The sequence below is a fragment of the Sciurus vulgaris genome (genome assembly GCF_902686455.1).
Source record: "Sciurus vulgaris genome assembly, chromosome: X".
Classification (NCBI taxonomy): Eukaryota; Metazoa; Chordata; class Mammalia; order Rodentia; family Sciuridae; genus Sciurus; species Sciurus vulgaris.
The window spans coordinates 77,038,210-77,058,917 of NC_136471.1; the positions used below are offsets into that span (position 1 = coordinate 77,038,210).

Here is a 20,708-nt window from a genome sequence, read left to right on the forward strand (position 1 = left end):
GGTAAAGTGAGGGCTAATACACCTTGCATTACTAGTTTGTAGAACAACACTATTTACAGGTTCAACATACCTGCACACAGAGCTGAGCAAGTCACAAGAACCTGAAGGTAATAAAGGAGACAGGCACAAAACAAAGACAGGGATGCCAAGTTTTGCCCTGCTTTTAGTTCCAAATCAGGCATCTTTGGACCTAAATGAAGAGTCACTCTTTACAGCAAAGCAGCCTCTCCAAGTCCCTGATAAAGTTTCTGTTTGTAGTTTCCTTCCTTTAGAGTCCTTAAGGTGTGTGTTCACAAGGCGATCACCTGTATCCTCTGGGTTTCCACTTGGATGCAATAGGTTTCTCATGGGTGACTCTCAATTTCCCCTCACTTTCTAGTTTTCTACAGAATTCTGAATCCTTTCTATGTCTGCTACTTTTCATTATGATATTTTAATAATATACTTCTTGGTTTACCTTCTTTTTCAAGGAGAGAATTGTTTGAGAGTGACTTATAATCTTTTAAGTGATTTTTCATTATTTTTTGCACAATCACATGTCTTCGAGGGCTTGGGCTGTAGCTCAGTGGTAGAGCACTTGCCTACCACACAGGAGGCTCCAGTTTGAAAATGAGAAAACAAAAAGATGCTTTTGAAAGTACCCAACTGTGAGGGGCATTCTTTTAAGAGCTTAAGTCGTTATATATAGACACAAACCCCCCGACCTCTTCCAAATTTGGATAAGATTCCTCTATACGAAATTTCCAAATGGGACTAAAATAGAAATAGGATGGTGATGTTTTTCATTCCAACTATTGATATTTTGTGATGCCTTGAATCATTTGGAATGAAATTTCTTCAAGACTCAAATCATTAGAATATGTAAGAGACTACTGAGTAGCTGATTTTTGTAAATCAAATACATTTATTAGCAATGAATTTCCTCATGTTAAGGAGACAAAATTGCTTTTACTTTTTTTTTTTTTCAAATTTAGAAGTCACGTTCACATGTTTTACTATAGTTTTACATGCCTCAGAAAGTTACTTCTCTCATTTCTTGCCCACAAAGGGATGAGCCTTCTAATAAGCATGGTGTTTTATACATTGTCAGAAAATGGGAGAAAGCCTTATTAACTACCTCCCTCTGTTCAAAATATCATTGCAAGAAGTACCAGAGTTGTTTCAATTCCACTGATTTGAATTTCTTCTTTTCAGATTGTATAGGACATACAGTATTTAGTAGATGTTGCATTGTGTGGGAAATGCCCTGACTGCATGTTATAATGTCAGTGCCACCGCATCTTTATCAGGTATTTTTAGAACAGAGTCAAGACTATCTCATGTTTGTTTAATTTGCAAGAAGTTTGATTTCTACTGTATTTTAAAGGTTATCATGTTTGAATTAATAGAAGCAGAAATTCAACATATTAAGATTGTGAACTGAACAGAGTGTGGACTTCATTTAGTCACTTTGAGGAGGTCACCATAAGGCCTTTAGCCTTTCCTACAGCTGCCATATTTGTTTAATAGTCTGTGTCTTTCAGGAACATTGTTATGTCTGTATGATATATTTGCAATCAATTGGTAATTTCCTAAGCTAGACCATACCAGTTTCTTTTCTTTCAAAGGCAATACAACTTTCTTCTGTTGTTATGACATTGTGTTTCATGTGAATATTCTTTATGATGTGCCACATATGTTTTTGATGGCTTCCTTTAAAAAAAAACAGGTGATAGCATTTTTATAAGCCTTCATTATATTTATTTATTTTTATGTGGTGCTGAGTGTCAAACCTGTGCCTCACACATGCTAGGCAAGTGCTCTACCACTGAACTCCAACCACAACCTCTATGATGGCTTAGTTTTGTCACACAACTCATTATAATGAGAATATTTTCATCCTGATATTCTCAATGGTGTTTGGGTCTAAAATGCTTTCCTAGCAGCAGTCATTCTTCATTTTCTAATTGATTATGCAAAGAAGGTACACATCTTTTTATCATTAGCTACATAACTAGTTATATTGACAATGAAATTCCTTAAAAGATCAACCAAATGTGGAAGCATTGGAAAGTTTGACTTCCAGTAATCCTTCGTGATCTCTAAAAGGTGAATTATATTTTCCTATAAAACGTAGCAACATCAACAACAACAAAAAAAAACCCACTCACAATCTATGCTGCCTTTCTTTCTCTAGTTTCACTACTTTCTGTAAAACATCATTGAGGAAATTGACTTCTCATGCTTTATTAAACTCTTCTGTAGGACTGGGATTGTGGCTCAGTGGTAGAGCACTTGCCTTGCATACATGAAGCCCTGGATTTCATCCTCGGCACCACATAAAAATAAAATAAAGGTATTGTGTCCAGTTACAACTAAAAATATATATATTTAAAATAACTTTTTTTGTATTAGAAAGCATTGTGATGAAACACTGAATAGTTGTGATCACAATTTCTGTTTACATTTTCCTTTCCTTTGAATAATTTTCTCTATTGGCAAATATTTGTTTCTGCCTCTTGCTGCTAAGAGGTATGCATAGAAACAAATGAAAAGAAGGATTCTTTGGAAAATGTGATTTAGTCATGAGTCAATTTGCCCCTGGAATATATTTTTACAAAGTCACTTTTGCAAATGTTCAGCTGAAAATTGAAATTGGGTCTCCAAATTGACATTTTTCTCTAAGGTGAGCAGCATTGTAGAGAGCGAATTAGCACATAGTCACAGAATAAGAAAAAAATGTATGTATGTTATTCCTTCAACATAAAATATGTAAAAGGGACACTTACCTAGAATTGCTTAGTTTACACTATGTAGGTTTTGTGTGACAGTTATGCTTATTGAAAAAAAGGACTAGTTAAGTAGCCAATTACTAATGACTAACAGCTTGAATAATTAAACATTATTAAAAAAATAGAGCCATTTTAAAATTTTATTCTAGTATTATATTTATAAAGAAATTGGAAAGGAAGCACATAGTTTTCCATATAACCTCAACCTAGTTTCCTCTGTTAACATTTTACATGAGCTCTATCAGCTGGATTATAAATATCTGATGTCATTTGTCATAATGCATTAATCTTGACATGCTGTTATGAGCTAAAGACTGTTTTTTCTTTGGATTCCCTTAGTTCTACCTTTTTCAATTCAGAACCCCATCCAGGATCCCACACAACATTTAGCCATCATATCTAGAGTCTTTGTCTCTTCTTGTCAGTAACATCTTACTAACCCTTAGAGCTGGGGATGAAGGTCTGTGCCACTGACTATGGATATTGTGCTTAATTGCTGGTTACCATTCCTGAAAAGGTAAAGTCCAAGCCCTGCCCAAATCTGTTTCAGCCAAAGCTTTGCCCGCATGTCACCTATGTGAAACTTCTCTCACACTCTGCAGGGTTAGGGCCTTTTCCCTTAGCGGCCCCATGGCTGTATGATGAGGATTGATATAGGGCTCAATCTTTACCTACACTCTGTGCAAACGTGTGGCTCCTTCCTTGCTTGTTATCTCCAGTTCCATTTTTGGTGGAAAAACTGTAAACTTTCCGAGGACTCATCTGTCTCCTTTGCTCTGCCACTGTGGGAAATAGTTTAAAACCTAAACTTAGACTGTCTGCACTCACAAGCTGTTTCATGCTGTTTTCTCCGTACCTCCTTTCCAAATTTGTTTATGTCCCATGCTTTGGGGAAATTTTTGTGGTGCTTATGCTGTCCTTGCAGCCTTGACTGGGCCCTGGCTTCTTTGTTCTTATTTTGGGACTTACGGTTTCACAGGTCTTAGTTCATAGACAGCCAATTCCATTGCTCTTTTTCTGAGATGAGGCAGAACATAATGGTAGAAGAGTGTGGCAGAGGAAGGCAGATTAGGACATTATAATCAGGAAGCAGAGAAAGAGCTCCCCTAATCAGGACAAAATATAAACTCCAAAGGCATGCCCCCAAAGTCTCACCTCCTCCAGTCACACCGTACCTGCCTATAGTTACCACTTTGTTAATCCCTAACAGTGGATTAACACACTCATTAAGTTAAGTCTCTCCAACACAATCATTTCACCTCTAAGCTTTTTTTTTGCATTGTCTCATACATGAGCTTATTTGGGGACACCTCATATATAAGCCATAAAATAGCAACATTTTAATGCCTGATAGGGATTAAGGTGATCTTTCAATGGCAACTTTTTGTTAATTAATTTTTTAAATTTTGAGATTAAATATAGATTCAGATGCAGTTGTAGGAGAGAATACAGAAATAGCTTGTATGTCCTTTGCTTAGTTTCTCTCAGTGGTAACATTCCGTAAAACTATAGTACAATATCGTACCCAAGGTATTGGCTTTAACACAGTTCACTGATCTTGCACAGATTTCTTCAGTTTTATCTCCGTATGTGTGTCTAAATATGTCTGTAATTTTTTTTTCATTTTATTCAATTTTGTCACCTATGCAGGTACATGTATCCACCACCAAAGTCATGATGCAGAATATTTATATCATCACAAGGATTCCACATGTTATTCTTTTACAGTCAACACCGACTTCCCTATCCCCTATTCCACCACTAACCACCGGCAAACATTGTTGTTCTCCATTTCAATAACTTTGTCATTTCAAGAAAGTTGTATACATGGAATAATGTATATAAATAAAGAGCACAGTATGTGCTCTTTTTATTTGCATTGTGTATAAAGTCCTTGAGATAAATCCAAGTTGTTGCTTATGTCAATAGTTTATGCCTTTTATTGGTGACTAGTGTTCCATGGTATGAATATAGCACTGTTTGTTATGATATTCACCTATTTGGGTACATTTTGATTATTTCTAGTTTCTGATTATTGAAAGCAATGCTACTTTAAATGTGTTCAGATTTTGTGTGAACATAAATTTCCATTTGTCTCAGATAAATGCCCAAGAGAGCATTTTTTGGGGGTCAATATGGTATTGTAATATGGAGGGTGAATATTAGGTGAGGTGTCTCGTAAATTTGAAGAATAAAATGCACAAATACAAGGGTGAGAGAGAACAAAGTAACAGGATTTGTTAGAGTAATAGAAATAAAGCAGAGCTCCTGAAGAGGGAGGGGTCCCAAGCAAGGGATTCCAACAAGTGTCTAGCTTGAGCTGTCCCTAAAATTGCTTTGTGAACTGATAGGATTCACAAAGGGCCAATCAACTGTCTCTATTTTGTCTTCTTCAGCAAATCTGGAGAAAAGTGATTTCTAGCCCTTTATCAGCACAAGTGTGAGCGAAAGGGTCTGCTGGCACAAGAGGAAGTACCTTTTGCAGTTGGTCATGTCTAGGGGCTGTTACAGAGCTGTCCTGTGGCTAGGACCAACTTGGGTCAGAAGCTTGATTTCCAAATCCTCTGTTCCTCCTTTCCTTCTCTGAGACCCTTTTCCTGGCTGACGAAGGGTAGTCTATCTGTCTCAGTAGCTGAGAGTTACTGTACCATTTTATGTTCCCACCAGCAATATATGAGTGATCCAGTTTCCCTGTTTCTTTGTCAGCATTTGTCATTGTTAAAATTTTTGTTTTTGCCACTGAAAGAAATGTGCAGTGGAATCTCACTGTGGTTTTAATTTGCATTTTCCTAATAACTAATGAAGTTGGACATCTTCATAGTTAACATAAAGCAAGATGTCATAAACCATACAGATTTTTTTTATCATCTGTATATCCTCTTCTGTGAAATGTGTGTGTATGTCTTTTGTATATTTTTAAATTGGAGTATTTTTATTATTGATCATTGAGAGTTTTAAATATATTTTAGATATTAGTCCTTTTTCAGATATGTGTTGCAAATCTTTTTTCTCAGCCTGTTTATTTTCATCCTCATCATAGGGTCCTTTATAGAGCTAAAGTTTTCTATTTTGATTGATTTTTAATGTTAAGCTAATCCTGCATTCTGGGCTAACGTTTACTTGTTCACAATGTATTATCCTTTTTATGTAATATTGAATTTAATTTGATAATAATTTGTTAAGAATTTTTGTATCTATGTTAATAAGCAATATTGATCTGTAGCTTTCTTTTAATATCTTTGTTAATTTTGTTATCAAGGTAATAATGGCCTCATAAAGTGATTGAAGATGTGTGCCCTCCTCTATTTTCTCATAATGCTTTTGTATGATTGGTTTTATTTTATGCAATATATTGATTGAATTCATTAGTAAAATTCCATGCAAAATATTGTGGGATGCCTAAGAATATTTCAGCAACATTCATGATTTCATCAGATTTTACAAAGGATTTATTCCTTGTTCTCCAAATTTTGTAAAATATTCTTTCATTTATGAATTTGTACGTAACAAGTGACTGATTTGGGCATCTGCTCTTGGTTTACTTACCTCTTGTCAGAGATCAGAAGAAATAGACTTTGACTTTAAAAAAGGTATTACAAGCAATGATGTTTACCTAGACTTCCACTTGTTGAATGCCTTTTGATAATATTAATTAGTAAATAATACATGTTCACTCTGGAGTATTCTAAAAATTCCTAAAACAAATTCTCCAGAGGCCTCACTCAGGTGTGTGGCATTTAGGGTCAATCAGTCATGATCAAACATGCTTCCTCTTTCTTGGAAAATATTATATTCCTTTACCCATCAGGGTAATAAGGAGAGGAAAATCATGTAATATGAGAAAGACCAACAAGATTCTGAGGGAGGGATGCTGTGTTATTGAGGGTAGAATGATAATAGTTGTGAGCTGATTATAATAAGATTCAGGCCTTTCTCCAGGATTCTGAAACAACTTCACTTCTAATAATGCCCTCAAGTCACTGCTCATCTGCCTTCTATATGAGGTGTTGGTATTAGAGAGCTGAGGGTTAGGGAAAGAGATTGTTTCTTCTCAATTCCCACGTGAAATAATTCCTCTCAGGGTAAGTGCCAACATCTGTGTGGAAAAATAACACTGTCTATTGGTGATAGTCCTATTTAAGAGGCAGTATTCAGTCCCAAATTATATTGTTGTATTGTGTGCATGTATGAATATGCAACAACAAATCTCATCATGATGTACAACTATAATGCATGAATAAGATGTGGGAATAAATATATAATAAGATTAAAAAAAGAGGCAATCTCCACCTGGATAGTGGTATTACAGCCTCATAGGGCTAAGTAAAGTGGTAGTTTACTCTGGTGAATCCCCCACCCCTACTAACCCTAACAATATCCATCCCATCCAACGTTTCTGCCTGTGTGCATAGGCACTACAAAAATAAGCAAGCATCCAAGCATTTATTATAAAACAATCAACAGAGTAACAACAAAGGGGGAAATGTTGTAGTGGATGGGGTGTTTATATCCATTCATTGCTCTGTGTTTGAAGCATGCATGGTCTCAGGACATGGAATTTCTCCTACAAAGAAAAGCAAAGGGTCAGCTTATCCTGGGAGAACTCTGAATTAGTTCTGGTACATCAGGAAGGGGAAATAATTTGGAGGGGAAAATCAGAAGGTGAAAAATTGGAGACTAGTTCTTACCCAAAGCATCTTACAAAACAATCCAGGATTCTTCTAAATGGGGACTTCCAAGGCTCACGGGGAGCAGCAGTTTGGCTTGGTATACCACTGTCTTCAAATTGGTTCTGCATAATATCAATCAAGACAACAAAGGCTACAGGTTCATCATCCAGGTCATTGATTGACTGTAGAAAGAAAGGAAATTTCCTTACTTTAGTAGTCCCTATCAGATCTGTCATTTTCCTCTTCATCTATCCCTTGGAAGCATTCTCAGGATCTTTCTCTCAGAAAAGCTCTACTGTGTGAAACAGATCTGGTTAAGTAAGGGTTTCTGAATCCTGTGATAGGAACTAAGGTAGGAATATCTGTTCTCTCTCAATACCCTATCAACACCAGGTCCTTGAGCTAGGAGAGTTCACTACCATTGGAGACTGGGTTATTTTAGTTAAAAATTATCTTTAGAAAACAATCTACACAGTGCTGTACCCACTAAGCCTAATCTCATAAGTGACAATCTAATTACCACATTCAATAATTTAATCCTATTTCTATACTTTTAATGGGAAAAGTCCTTATGCTATTTCCCTTGGCACAGATCCTATCTGAAAAATAAGTAGAAACACTGATTTCTGTAACAATTGTGGGGTCTGCCCACCAAACAAACACATTAATTTGATAATAAAATAAATCATTGTTAAAGAATATTCACCTACACATCTCAGAGTTCTTTAAATGATCTAACATCATTGGTTCAATTGATAATCTCTGATCCACTTAAGGTGTCTCCTGAACAGAACTACATGGAAACTGCTGATCTTGGGCCATCCAGTTGCCATTGTTTTACTTTGTGGGCTGTAGGTCTATGACTATTCCAGTTCTTTCTATCCACACAAGGAATCTCCATGATTTTAGGGAATTTACTTAGCTAGATCCCAAAGTTCATCTTGTATTAAAACAACAATGTGCCATTTTTCTCCAAAAAATTAATTAAAAGGAGAAAATGGAGAATGGTTCCATTTTTCTATTTCTCTCATCCACTAATAGAATAAGTCCGAAACTGCAAAATCCAGATCACAAAATATGAAAGGAAAAATTGCCATGAATAAAAATAATAAAACACCACATCCTAAGTTAAAACAGAAAGAACACAGTTTAGTCTTGTGCTCTTCTATCCCATTCTTTAACCTTTTCTACCTTGGAGGTCCATGAATTGCGCGGAAATCCTCTCCCTCCAGCTCCTGAAACACAAGATACTAATTAAGAAAGCCAGCACCCCTTTTCTTTTAATGGTATGTGCCTTTTTTGTCCCTCAATATTACCTCCTATTTTGTATGTGAGCACTAGCAAGTCAAGAAAATGAAGAGTATAAAAATAAGTCTACTAGCCAGAAGATACGGTCAAAGTCAAGAGATGGAATTTCCCAAAGCACAGCTGATCACAAACCACAGCATCTTAGATAAAAAAAAAAGTATCACATCAGCTAGCTCTTTCAACTAACTTCAAGAGGAATTGGTTTGCCATCCTTACATTGTTATACATAAACGTACACTAATCTTGGCACAAGGCCTGTTAATAGAAACGAAATACAGGAAACTGCAGCAAAGTCACACAAATATTAGTGAAATGATAAATAACATACTTTAAATAAGTGGGAGGGTCAGTATTATTTCAGTGAGTGGTTTTATAATAACTGTTTTGGGAAAATTAAGGTGACTTCTCAATATCCTTATATGAACTTGAATAGGCATCACAATCAAAACATTTTTTTTAATAATTAAGATCTCAGTTTTTATAGGTGCACACCAGAAAGAAGAAAGCATGCCAATATCTTTATGGCAATTCATTTTTCATGTATGTTGGGGAGGATGAATAGGTGATTTGTTTATTCCTATTCAAACTTTTTGATGTTTTTCTAATAAAAGGGAAAATGTAATTTGTATATTAATGATAGGTGAAGTAAAGTGGTTTCTATTTTATATTTTCCCATATTTTCTTCTGTTATAAAGATTTACTATCTCTCAGCTCTTAACAAGGAAATTTTTGCCTGTTAAACTGTGTGCACTAGAGAAAAAAAAATAGGTGAGCAAATAAAAATCCCCTGAATTGCACAGTTCAATAATATGGCTATCAATCTTCTTTACTACCTCATTGTCTTTCAATAGCATTTGCATATATATTGTGAAATAAGACTTTATTCATTGAGGTCTTAATTCATATATAACATAAAAATCATTTATGAGATTTTTTAAAAAACATAAATCATTTAGTTGATCTCTTCACATCAAGTTAAACCTCTGTTTTTTTTTTAATAAAAATGCTACATAGGGGCTGGGACTGTAGCTGAGTGGCAGAGTGCTTGCCTAGCACATGTGAGGTACTGGGTTCAATCCTGGGCACCACGTAAAAATAAAACAAACATAAGGCATGCTACCCATCTACAACTATGAAAAAAAATTTAAAATGCTACATATTCTGTGTTGGAATGCTTTAGAAACCAAGAGATAATATAAATATGCTTAAATAACCAGTATTCCCAATTTCTAGCCAGTGGCCTTCTCAAGTAATGACTATTAACAGGTAACTGTGACCACCCTGAATGTGGAGGTAAGGCTTCCCCACTCATTCCTATCTAGTCTAGGTTCTGGTTATTCTGGTGGGACAGTGATTCCATGCCAATGTTTTCACACTGACTTTTTAATCATGATGACTAATAGGCACAGCCAACTAACCTTTACCTAAACAGGAAGGTCAGAATTTATGAAATCAGTGTTCACAAATTGTGAACTGTTGTTTCCCTCAGAGTTGTATCCTTGGCACCTCAATACACTTCACTCTTTATATGAGCTTGAATAGGTACCACAGTTAAAATATTTTTTAATAATTAAGGTATCAGTTTTCATAGGTGCACACCAGAAAGAAGAAAGCATGCCAATATCTTTATGGCAATTCATTTTTCACGTATGTTGGGGAGGATGAATAGATGATTTGTATATTCCTATTCAAACTTTTTGATGTTTTTCTAATAAAAGGGAAAATGTAATTTGTATATTAATGATAGGATTTGAGTATTAGAAAGGTCATTTAAGAAGTGTGGCCTACTGACTATACTGCTTATATCTCTCTGTGTCAGTCCTGCTGAGGCTTGAAAATGTTTCTGGATCACCTTTACTTTAAACTAGTTCTGGTAACATGTACCCAAGAAATCTTTGACTAATCCCAAGACTTTCTGGAAGATCAGACATGGTTCATAGGTTGACAAGACAGCATCAGTAAAACAGATGTCTCTGCCTAGATGTTAGATATCAGTGCATTTTCTGGCAGCTGAAGGGCTGTGTGTGGTCTGGTATGGTCTCTAGTAAATATTTAGAGTTCTGAATTTCACCTAATTCCTTTGGGACATTTTCACATATACTGTTGTCTGTGTACAGTATACCCAAATTTACAGCTTTCATAAACAAATATGTACGAAAGCTAAACTTCCCCTATTCTGTTCTGTTGGCTTCAAGGAAGAACATGTATGGCTGAGTGGGTTACAGAATGGATCTGGGGGTTTAAGTATTCCTTTAATAAAATTTAAAACAATTCTGTTGTTTTCATACTTACCCCATGCCCCTCTCCTCAGAGATGGCCGATGTCTCCACTTCCTCAACATGTCTGAGATTCCCTGGCTCCAATCTGCCTGCTCCTCATTGGTTGTAGAAGAACATTGCATCATAGTAGGACTTCTGGAGAAGACACAGCAGTAATTCTCAGAAGATGTGGATCTCTGTGCCAGACCTTATGTTAATACTATGATCTTGGTTCAGTTGTATCCTTTGTCCTGATCGCCTCTGTAACAGAATAATATGTTTCTCTACCACACACCTAGAAATATAGTGAGGCATAAAGAGAGTTCCTTTGGGAAAGTCTGTGTTTATAAAAGGGAATGAAAGTCAAATGCATTCACCATCAACAACAAAAAAAAATAATAGACTAGGTATATTGATGGAACACAGGACTTATTCATTTCTTACATATTTCACTGTAGGGTTGTGTCTGTGACACAGGATTTTTTTTTTTTTTTTTTGTACTGGGGATTGAATCGAGGGTTGTTTAACCACTGAGCCAGATTCTCAGTTCTTTTTTTAATATATTTTTTTAAAAATTTTGAGACTGGGTCTCATTAAGTCCTTAGGGCCTCATTAATTTGCTGAGGCTAGTTTTTACTTGCAATCCTCCTGAGCTGCTGGGATTACAGGTGTGTGCCACCACAACTGGTTGTATCACAGGATTCTGATATATCATCAGTCCTTTTGTTCCTGCCTTATGTGTCTACATTATTCAGTTTCGAGGTACTATGACAAAATACATATCTATGTACGCATTTGTGTTCATAGTAACTATTCCCCAGTAGCTTGCCAAGTGGAAGTAAATTCTGTGGCAACATGGAATTTTATTAGTTCTTTCTAGTTATATTTAACATTAGAATTCATTTTGACACAATTATAAAAGCAAGGAATGTAGTTCCTCTAATTCTTCCCTGGTATTTTCTCTTTCCCTCCCTCCTCCCTGCCCCTGTTCCCTTCATTCCACTCTACTGATATTTCTCCTATTTACTTATAGTTTTTATTTTAAATTAGTGCTTCATGGAGACACATAATAGTGAGACTCACTGTGGTATATTCATATATGTACATAGTAAAGCTAGGTAGAATTTATTCCACTGTTCTTCTCTTATTCTATCCCTCCTCTCTCCCCCTCAATTCCTTTCCTCTACTCCACTGATCTTTCCACTATTTTAGAGAATTCCTCCTTTTCTTTTCCTTTTTCCCCTTGACTATCTGTGCCTGGCTTATTTCACTTAGTATGATGGTCTCCAGTTCCATCCATTTAATGGCAAATGCCATAATTTTATTCTTTAAGTCTGAGTAATACTCCATTATGTATGTGTATGTGTATAATGTATATGTGTGTATAATATCACATTTTCTTTATCCAGTCATCAGTTGACAGGCACCTAGTTTGGTTCCATAGCTTGGCTATTATGAATTATGCTGGTATAAACATTGATGTGGCGGTATCCTATATTATGCTAATTTAAAAATCTTTTGGATATATACCAAGGAGTGGGATAGCTGGGTCATATGGTGATTCCATTCTTAGTGTTTTGAGGAATCTCCATACTGTTCTCCAGAGTGGTTGCACAATTTGCAGTCCCATAAATAATGTATGAATGAACCTTTTGCCCCACATCCTCACCAACACTTATTTGTGTGTTTAATAATTTCCATTCTGACTGGAGTGAGATGAAATCTCAATGTAGTTTTGATTTGCGTTTCCCTGATTGCTAGAGATGTTGAACATTTGTTCATATATTTATTGGTCTTTTGTATTTCTTCTTTTAAGAAGTGTCTGTTTTTCTAATGGGCATGCTGCCCAACTGATGACCTGAGAGTGCATGTGGGAGGGGAAGAAGTTGCCCCCCATCAGCTCTGACACAGGTGTGGTTGCTGGAGGGAGGTCCTCACATCTGTTGCACTACACCTTGCTGTTCTACAGCAGGCATGATGGATCCAACCAGCCCTACTCATCCAAGGTTGCACCTAACCCCAGGAGATTTTCCAGCAGAACAAGCTTAGCTTTGGGGGTGAGGGGTGATGACAAGGCCAAGAGCCAGCCACAGAATCTCAAGGACTGCCTAGGAAGGGTCAGCAGTTTGGGGTTATTTTTACCAAGAAAGGAAGTTAGTTTTATAGAGATAAATGTAGCTAAATGATACTGTATTTAATAAAATATTAGTTTGAAAAGAAAAGAAGTGTCTGTTTAGTTCTTTTGCCCATTTATAGACCAGGTTATTTGTTCCATTGGTATTAAGATTTTTTAGTTCTTTATTTATCTGGATATTAATCTCCCGTCTGAGGAGCAGATGGAAAATATCTTCTCCCACTCCATAGACTGTCTCCTCATGCCTTTAATTATTTTCTTTGCTGTGCAGAAATTTCTTAATTTTATGCTATACTACTTACTAATTTTTAAAATTTTATTTCTTATGCTTTAGGAGTCTTGTTAAGGAAGTTGATGCCTGTGCCAATATGTTGGAGTGTTGGGCCTGCATATTGTTCTAGCAGTTGCAGAGTTTCTGGTCTAATTCCTAGGTCTTTGTTCCACTTTGAGCTGAAATAGGGGTCAATCTTCATTCTTCTACATATAGTTTTCCAAGCACCATTTGTTAAAAAGTATCTTTTCTCCAACATAGCAACATGGAATTTTTATGGAAATCTTCCTCTATAGGTGATATATTCCTGAAGCCAGTATCTCAATTAGAACTATACCAATAGGCAAAGATGATACAGTGAGACCCCCACATAATTGATCTCCTACATATAACCTGTTTACTTTCTCTCAATGTATTGCTAATTAAAGTGTCTCACACACAGTTGGCCTTCATGAAATGTTGTTCCTTTCCAGTTCTCCATAAAGATATAATAAAACATAATTTTTCTGAATTAAATTCCAGAGTTAATAGAGAGCACTTGAGAATATAAACTAAAAAAGTGAAGTAAAATATATTAAAACATTATACCTGTTCCTCTATCAGGCACTAGGATTGAAACCCAAGACAGACCTGTTTTAAAGGAACCCAGTTTAATGAGCCTTCCTGACTCTTTCTTTCTGTTCCAGCTCTCCTCACAAGGCATATACATGATTGCCCAGTATATTGCACAATAGACTGAATGACTACTTGAAATATTATTTCATTCTCTTCCAGATAAAAGGCAACCCAGTCTCAAACAGGTTGTACCAACCTTTCCTTAAAGTGAAGATTCAACTGTAAATGTGAATATGCACCAAATTTCTGTATATGTCAAAGCAGAATCAGATTCCCAAACTTTGGTTTTCCTTATTAAAATGCATACATGAAAAGAAGGAGTGAAACATGTTACATGGTGTTGAGTGTAGATTCCATCTACTCTGATGTTGCTTCAAACTAATGGTTCTGCATCAGCTGCCTGCTGTGTGCCAAGCAATGTGTGATCTTCTTTTCTTTCATAAACTCACTTCCTCTTCACAACCCAATCTAGAAGGCATTCGTATCCTTATTCACTTAATCAGGATGCTGAGGTTCATCTTTATGAAGCAGCTTGCCTGGTCAACCTGTAATAGTAAATGTCTGAGCCAGAAATTATCTAAAGGACTTTCTGACTGCATGTAGTGGTCTACTTGAAGGATGAATGAGTCTGAGTGGCAACTAGAAGAAATCTATCAGTCCAGAAAGACATATGGGACCTCCATTGTCACCATCTGCAAGAGGTGGTATTAAGTGGGAGTTCATACTTAAGCGCATGATCCAGTGTGGTCAGAGGGAAAGTGACATGATTTGAAACTGCTGGTAGAACCCAAGGCTATACATTCAAATAATGTTGAAAAGAGCAACAGTACAAGTATTCTCATTTAGAAAGTTTTAACAAAAATACACTCAGCATTTCATAATTTGGAAGAATGTTAGCCCATGGATTCTGGGAAGTATTTCCATCCTGATGACCTACCTGATCACTTGAGAGTTTCTTTAGGATTAACCACTGGATGTTTTCCAGAGAGAAACTGCAATACACTGTTTAGATGCACAAACACTGAAGCTGGGCTACTTGTGCAGAAATGCTAGAATCTGCCACTTACCAACCGTGTGGCTTTGGCAAGTTACTTAATTCTCTACTCTTCTATTTCTTTATCACCAAAATAAAGATAATAATATTACTTCCCTTCAAGAATTTCTGGGAGGTTGATTGAAATTAATATATAAGTATATAGTGCTTACTAGAATGGTATAAAAATGTTATGGCCTCATTGTAGACACATACATGTGATTCCCCCACTTTGTGTGTTAGTCAAGTGATTTAGCATTCATGATTTCCAAATGTTCTTCCATGCAGTGATTTCATAAATATATATCATGTATTAATATTACCTAGTTGGTAATACTGAAACTAGAAAAAATAGCTCTTACAGCACTGAGAGGAAAGGAAGAACCTACTTATAAGACTTTTACTTAGCATGACCTTGGACATCAGGAAATCAGTCCAGCTTATTATAACAAATATTTTTAGGCATTCTATATTTCAGGCATTCTTCTGGCACTTGAGGTAGAGTAGGGAACAAAACAATAGACACAGAACACTGACCTCATGGGTCTTACATTTTAATGTGTGTAGATTAAATCACAAACAAAATAAATCAGTAAATTAACTAGTTTAAAGAAGGTGATCAGTGATATGGAGGAAAGAGAATAGTTAGTCTTTTGGAGGTAGAGAAGAGTATCTTCCTAAAGCTCCTTGAGGTCTTGCCTATTTGATCACAAGGTATATGTTTTATTTGAATGGTTTAAGGCAGCAGCGTGGTGAGACAATGAGAGAACCATCAATGTGAAAAGCCTATATGATTATTACTTATCTTTTTGAGGGGGGGATCAGAATGCTTTGCATTTTGTAAAGACAGTGTGCTCTTAATCTGCAATGAAAAATCAAATGGACTTAAATAGGGTTCTAAAAGTGGGGTCTTCCTGAAAGTGTGATGTCAGCAGGAGGCCATACTAGGAAGTTCCAGACTCTTACTCCCCCATAGAAACATTCAGAAAAAATATAAACCAAAGTAATTTTTTAGGAACTCCAGAAACCAGTTAAGGACCTGCAGTAACCAAATGAATCTCCAACCAAAAAAAAAAAGTCACATTCAAAATAGTAGAAAAATCAGTGGCATTTTTGCTCTATAAATTTAGTGAGAATCTGCCTCTGGAACCTACTTGACAATTGCATTTCACTACTGTTCTTACAAACCCCTGTGTCCCACCATGTCCCTGATGCAGTACAACATGAGCAAGAGGGAACCTCCCAATTGCCAGTTCCTCCTTTGGGATGGAGGGGAAAGAGTGAAACTTGTTGCAACATTCCAACTGGCTTGGGGACTATCCGAGGTACTGTCTTGCTTGGCCTGGAGCACTAATGGGATGGTAACAGTTTGAATAGCAGTTTGGAGGCCACTGAAAGCAGTGGCAGGTACTGTGTTACATGTGAATTGCAGGTGGACTAAAGAAAGATATGTCCCTGGGAGTAAGAGATTATGGGCAGAGGAATATGGCTTTGAGAAAAGCCTGACCATATAAGGCCCTGACAGACCAGCAGTCCTAACACTAGGAGAAATCCATGGTACTTATAAGTTGTAAACCTAGGATGAATATTTGATGTTAAAATGTCTCCTCTTATCCAAAGAAGGTACACATTTTGTGTGTCTCCAAATTCCCAGAGCTCAAACCACAGAAAGAGTCATTGCTGTACTTATTGGCTTAATGATTATCAACTGAATATGGACCATGCTGGAAACCTGGGTCAGTACACACTTCACTGGCCAAAAATCAGCACCCTTAGTATCCTGTAGCTTTGAGATCAGTAGCTGCCATAGTTACAAACCTGATGCCCACCCAAAACCACATCCCAGGAGTTGGAGAGGATCTCCTCTCCAGAACACAATTTTGGGACTATATCCACTACTGTAAAATCCTGATTTCACCCACACCTGTTTATCTAGGACTGGAAGAAGTCCTGCCCAACTTTTATGGTTTGGGAAGCTCAGCTGCTGGTGGTCTCAGCCATCGCCAACCAGTACCTGTGCTCTCACAGGATTATCTAGGGGAAGTTCTCTTCCTACCCTATATCCTTGAGATGATGACCACTGCTGAAAGATCCTGGTTTCACTCATGTCTATGCATTAGGAGTTGGGAGGGCTCAAGTTCCAGTCCCACAGCTCCAGGAACTCAGCTGTTGGCAGCCCTAGCTCTCATCCACAACTGTATTCATCTGATGTGAACTAGAGGGGGTCCTCTTACAAGTCACAACCTTCGGACTTTAGACATTGCTACAAAACTCCAGTTCCACCTACATCAGTGAATCAAATCAGGGAAAGTTCTCACCTTGGCTCCGATGCTCCAGATACATAGCAAGCAGTGGTTCTGAACCCTGCCAATGCCTGCTGCACTCAACTAGAGGGATATGGGAAGGTCTAAAAGACAGCCTGCAGCCTTGTACTGCAGCTCCTGATGCAAAAAGCCTTGGCATCATTCAAGTTTGTCCCTGGGAAGCAGGCGAAGGGTCCATCCATATTCTGAAACTACAGGACTATAACTGTCAATGCACAAACCTCACCCCCCACCAAAGCTTCCCCTACTGGACCTACAAATGATCTACAGAGGAAAGGCAAGTTGTAAGTGGTTTCATTGTTTAAAGGTTTTCCTCAACAAATAGAAGCTTACATTAATGATGAGAGGGAGACAACCCATAAAATGAATTAATTAAATTGCATATTGAAATGTACTTCCTTCTGGGTTGGAAAATTAAAACAAAGCAGGACTATCAGTATACAGTGATTTTTCACATTGTATGTGTATATGTACCCCTTGATGTGAATATAATTTTAGCAAGGTAGTCAGGGATGGCATCACTGAGAATTTAATGACTTATGGAGGTTAGGGTTTTCATACTCACTGAATTTGAGAAAGAAGAAGAAATTCAACATGACTTTTATAAGTATCAGTGAGAAAGTAGTAGAACATGCAGCCACATGCTGTGAATTTTTGTAGAACATGGTATGGGATGCATCCAGATAATTTAGCCTGCATCCATGCTGAAAGATGGGTCTCCAAACAGTTGTGTGTGACATCAGCACATATCAGGACAAGTAATGACTTCCTCTTATCCAAAATTAAACAGATAGAAAGATTTCTGTTCACAGTTTCTTATAAACATTTTAATAGTGTGTATATTCTTTTTATTAAAATAATTACTACTTACCACCTTTTAAAATTTGTTCTTTTCATTTCATATATCTTAGACATCCTACGATGTCATTTCCTGTACATATATATCATTCTTTTTAACAGTTGTATAGTGTTTCATAATAGGGATATGCTAAAATTTACTTGAGATGTCTGTTGATTTAAAATGTTTGAATTTTCTGATATTATTGCCATAAATATCTTTGGACATACACTGTAGCATAGTCTATCTGTGAGAGGAACTACTTAGTGAAAGGTTAAATGTGTTGTTTTCATTTTGAAATTTCTCTTCACCCCCCTCCAAGTACAGTCATTGATCTCTGATCACACTTATGAAAAGACTCACCCAGCTCCTCAGGTAAAGAGACAAAAGAGGTCCTACAGACTGATTGACTGGTCTCACAGGGAAGCTCAGTTCCTCCAAAGTAATCAGTGCAGAGAGGATAGGTAAGGCTCTTATTGAAGTGGGATTGAAGTGGGTACTCAAGATTATGTTCTCCCCTTGACAAGCTGAGACATTAGAGCTACTCACCCTGCACAGCTGAAGGTCCCATTTAGTACCCAGTGAGATTCATCCCCTAGTCATACTATATGTACACCATCTGTAATGGTTTGGATGTGAGGTGTCCCCCAAAAGTTTATGTGTGAAACAATGCAAGAAGTTTTAGAGGAAAAATTTTTGGATTATAAGAGCTTTAATCCAATTAGTTAATTAATCCCCTGATGGGGATTAACTGAGTGGTAACTGAGGGCATGGCTGAAGGAGGTAGGTCATTGGGGGAGTGGCTATGGGTATATATTCTGTATCTCGTGAGTGGAACCTCTCTCTCTGCTTTCTGATCATCATGTGAGCAGCTTCCCTTAGCCACACTCTTATGCAAAGATGTCCAAATTCACCTTGAGCCCTGAGGAATAGAGCTGGCTATCTATGGCCTGAGACCTCTGAAACTGCGAGCACCCAAATAAGCTTTTTTTTTTTTTTTTTTTTTTTTTAGCTGTGGCTGAAAGATCTGATCATCAGTGATCACTGACTAAACCATCTTAGTGTGATTCAGTGGAAGTCCCAATGTGATCCCCTACACATTGTCTAAAAACACTTCCTCCTTTTCCTTTCCTCCTGTATCCCCTTAAACCCATTCCTATCTATTTCCCTATCACTCCACTGAAAGTTAGGAGTTGATTGACCAATAGCTAAAGAACAAATGATATTGGATTTTCTTGATTTCACCTATGACTAGATATTTACATAAAATTATAGGTTTTATAAGTTGCATCACAACTTAAGAAAATCAAGGCTTTCAATTGAAACTTGAAGAATTAAAGTCATATACACACATACACACACATATAAATCCCATATAACTTCTGTTATGGTTTAAATATGAGGTGTCCCTCCAAAGCTCATGTGTAAGACCATGTAAGAATGCAAGAATTTTAAGAGGTGAAATTATTAGATTATGAGAGATATAACCTAATTAGTGGATTAATCCCCTGATATAGATTAACTGAGCAGTAACTATAGGCAGGTAGGGTTTGGCTAGAGAAAATAGGTCACTGGGAGTGTACCTTTGGGGTTTATATTTTCTCCTTGTTGAGTGGAGATCTCTCTACTTGGTGATCATGTCCTAAGGTACTTTCCTTCTGCCATGATGTTCTGCCTCACCTTGAGCCCAAGCTATGGGGTCAGTTGGTCATGGACCAAATCCCTAAAACTGTGAGCCAAAATTAACTTCCTCCTCTACATTGTTCTTGTAAGGTCTTTTGGTCACAGTGATGAATAAACTAAAACACCTTCACACTGGCTTTCACCTGCACAACCTCTGTTTTAATATTCATAAACTCAATTAGTCTCTTCTAAAACACCAAAAAATGTTCACATCTTCAGGGAAAAAAGCCTGCATGTTCCTGAGTGTTAGTTTTGTATACTTGTGGAAGTAAAGCTCTACCATCAGGCAACAGTACAGAATTAGAATATGACCGCACAAAGAATTTGAACACATTTTGCTTCAGTTTTCCGGAGTTCATTTGGGGTTGGACTCAGCTCTTGGGAAGCTTCCCAAGACCCTACCCTCTAGGATGTTCCAGGGGTATGTCTAGGGCTTGTGTTCAGGGTTCTCAATTTGGTGGTGCTGTTTAAATGTAGGGAAATATGTTCAGAAGGGATGGGGTACCCCTGTCCCTCTTTGTATCTTGCAGCAGGAGGAAGCTTTTTGCAGGAGGAGAGGCAAATTTTATCTTTCATTTTCCCAAGATGGCGACATCTGTGATAATAAAGGGGCATTTTGTCAGTAGGGGAGTGGGGATACCAGATATATCAGTATAGCACTGGACAATTTTGCTAATCTTGAGATCTTGCCAAGAAACAATTGCCTGAATTGTCAATTCTGCCAGGTCATTCTCACTCCCTAGCCCTTTGCAGGGAATGCTGGTAGCCTTGCACTATCTGATGGGAAATTTCTTTTCTTTCAG

General features: G+C 37.1%; 1 long non-coding RNA gene across 1 annotated transcript; it reads right to left on the minus strand.

Annotated features, from left to right (window-relative positions):
* Positions 1-7,560: 7,560 nt before the first annotated feature.
* On the minus strand, positions 7,561-11,118 carry LOC306651405. Its single transcript, XR_013761143.1, has 3 exons — positions 11,042-11,118; positions 8,633-8,676; positions 7,561-7,623 (listed from the first exon to the last, which is right to left on the minus strand). It is a non-coding gene; the product is annotated as an uncharacterized lncRNA (long non-coding RNA).
* Between the last annotated feature and the right edge of the window lie 9,590 nt (positions 11,119-20,708).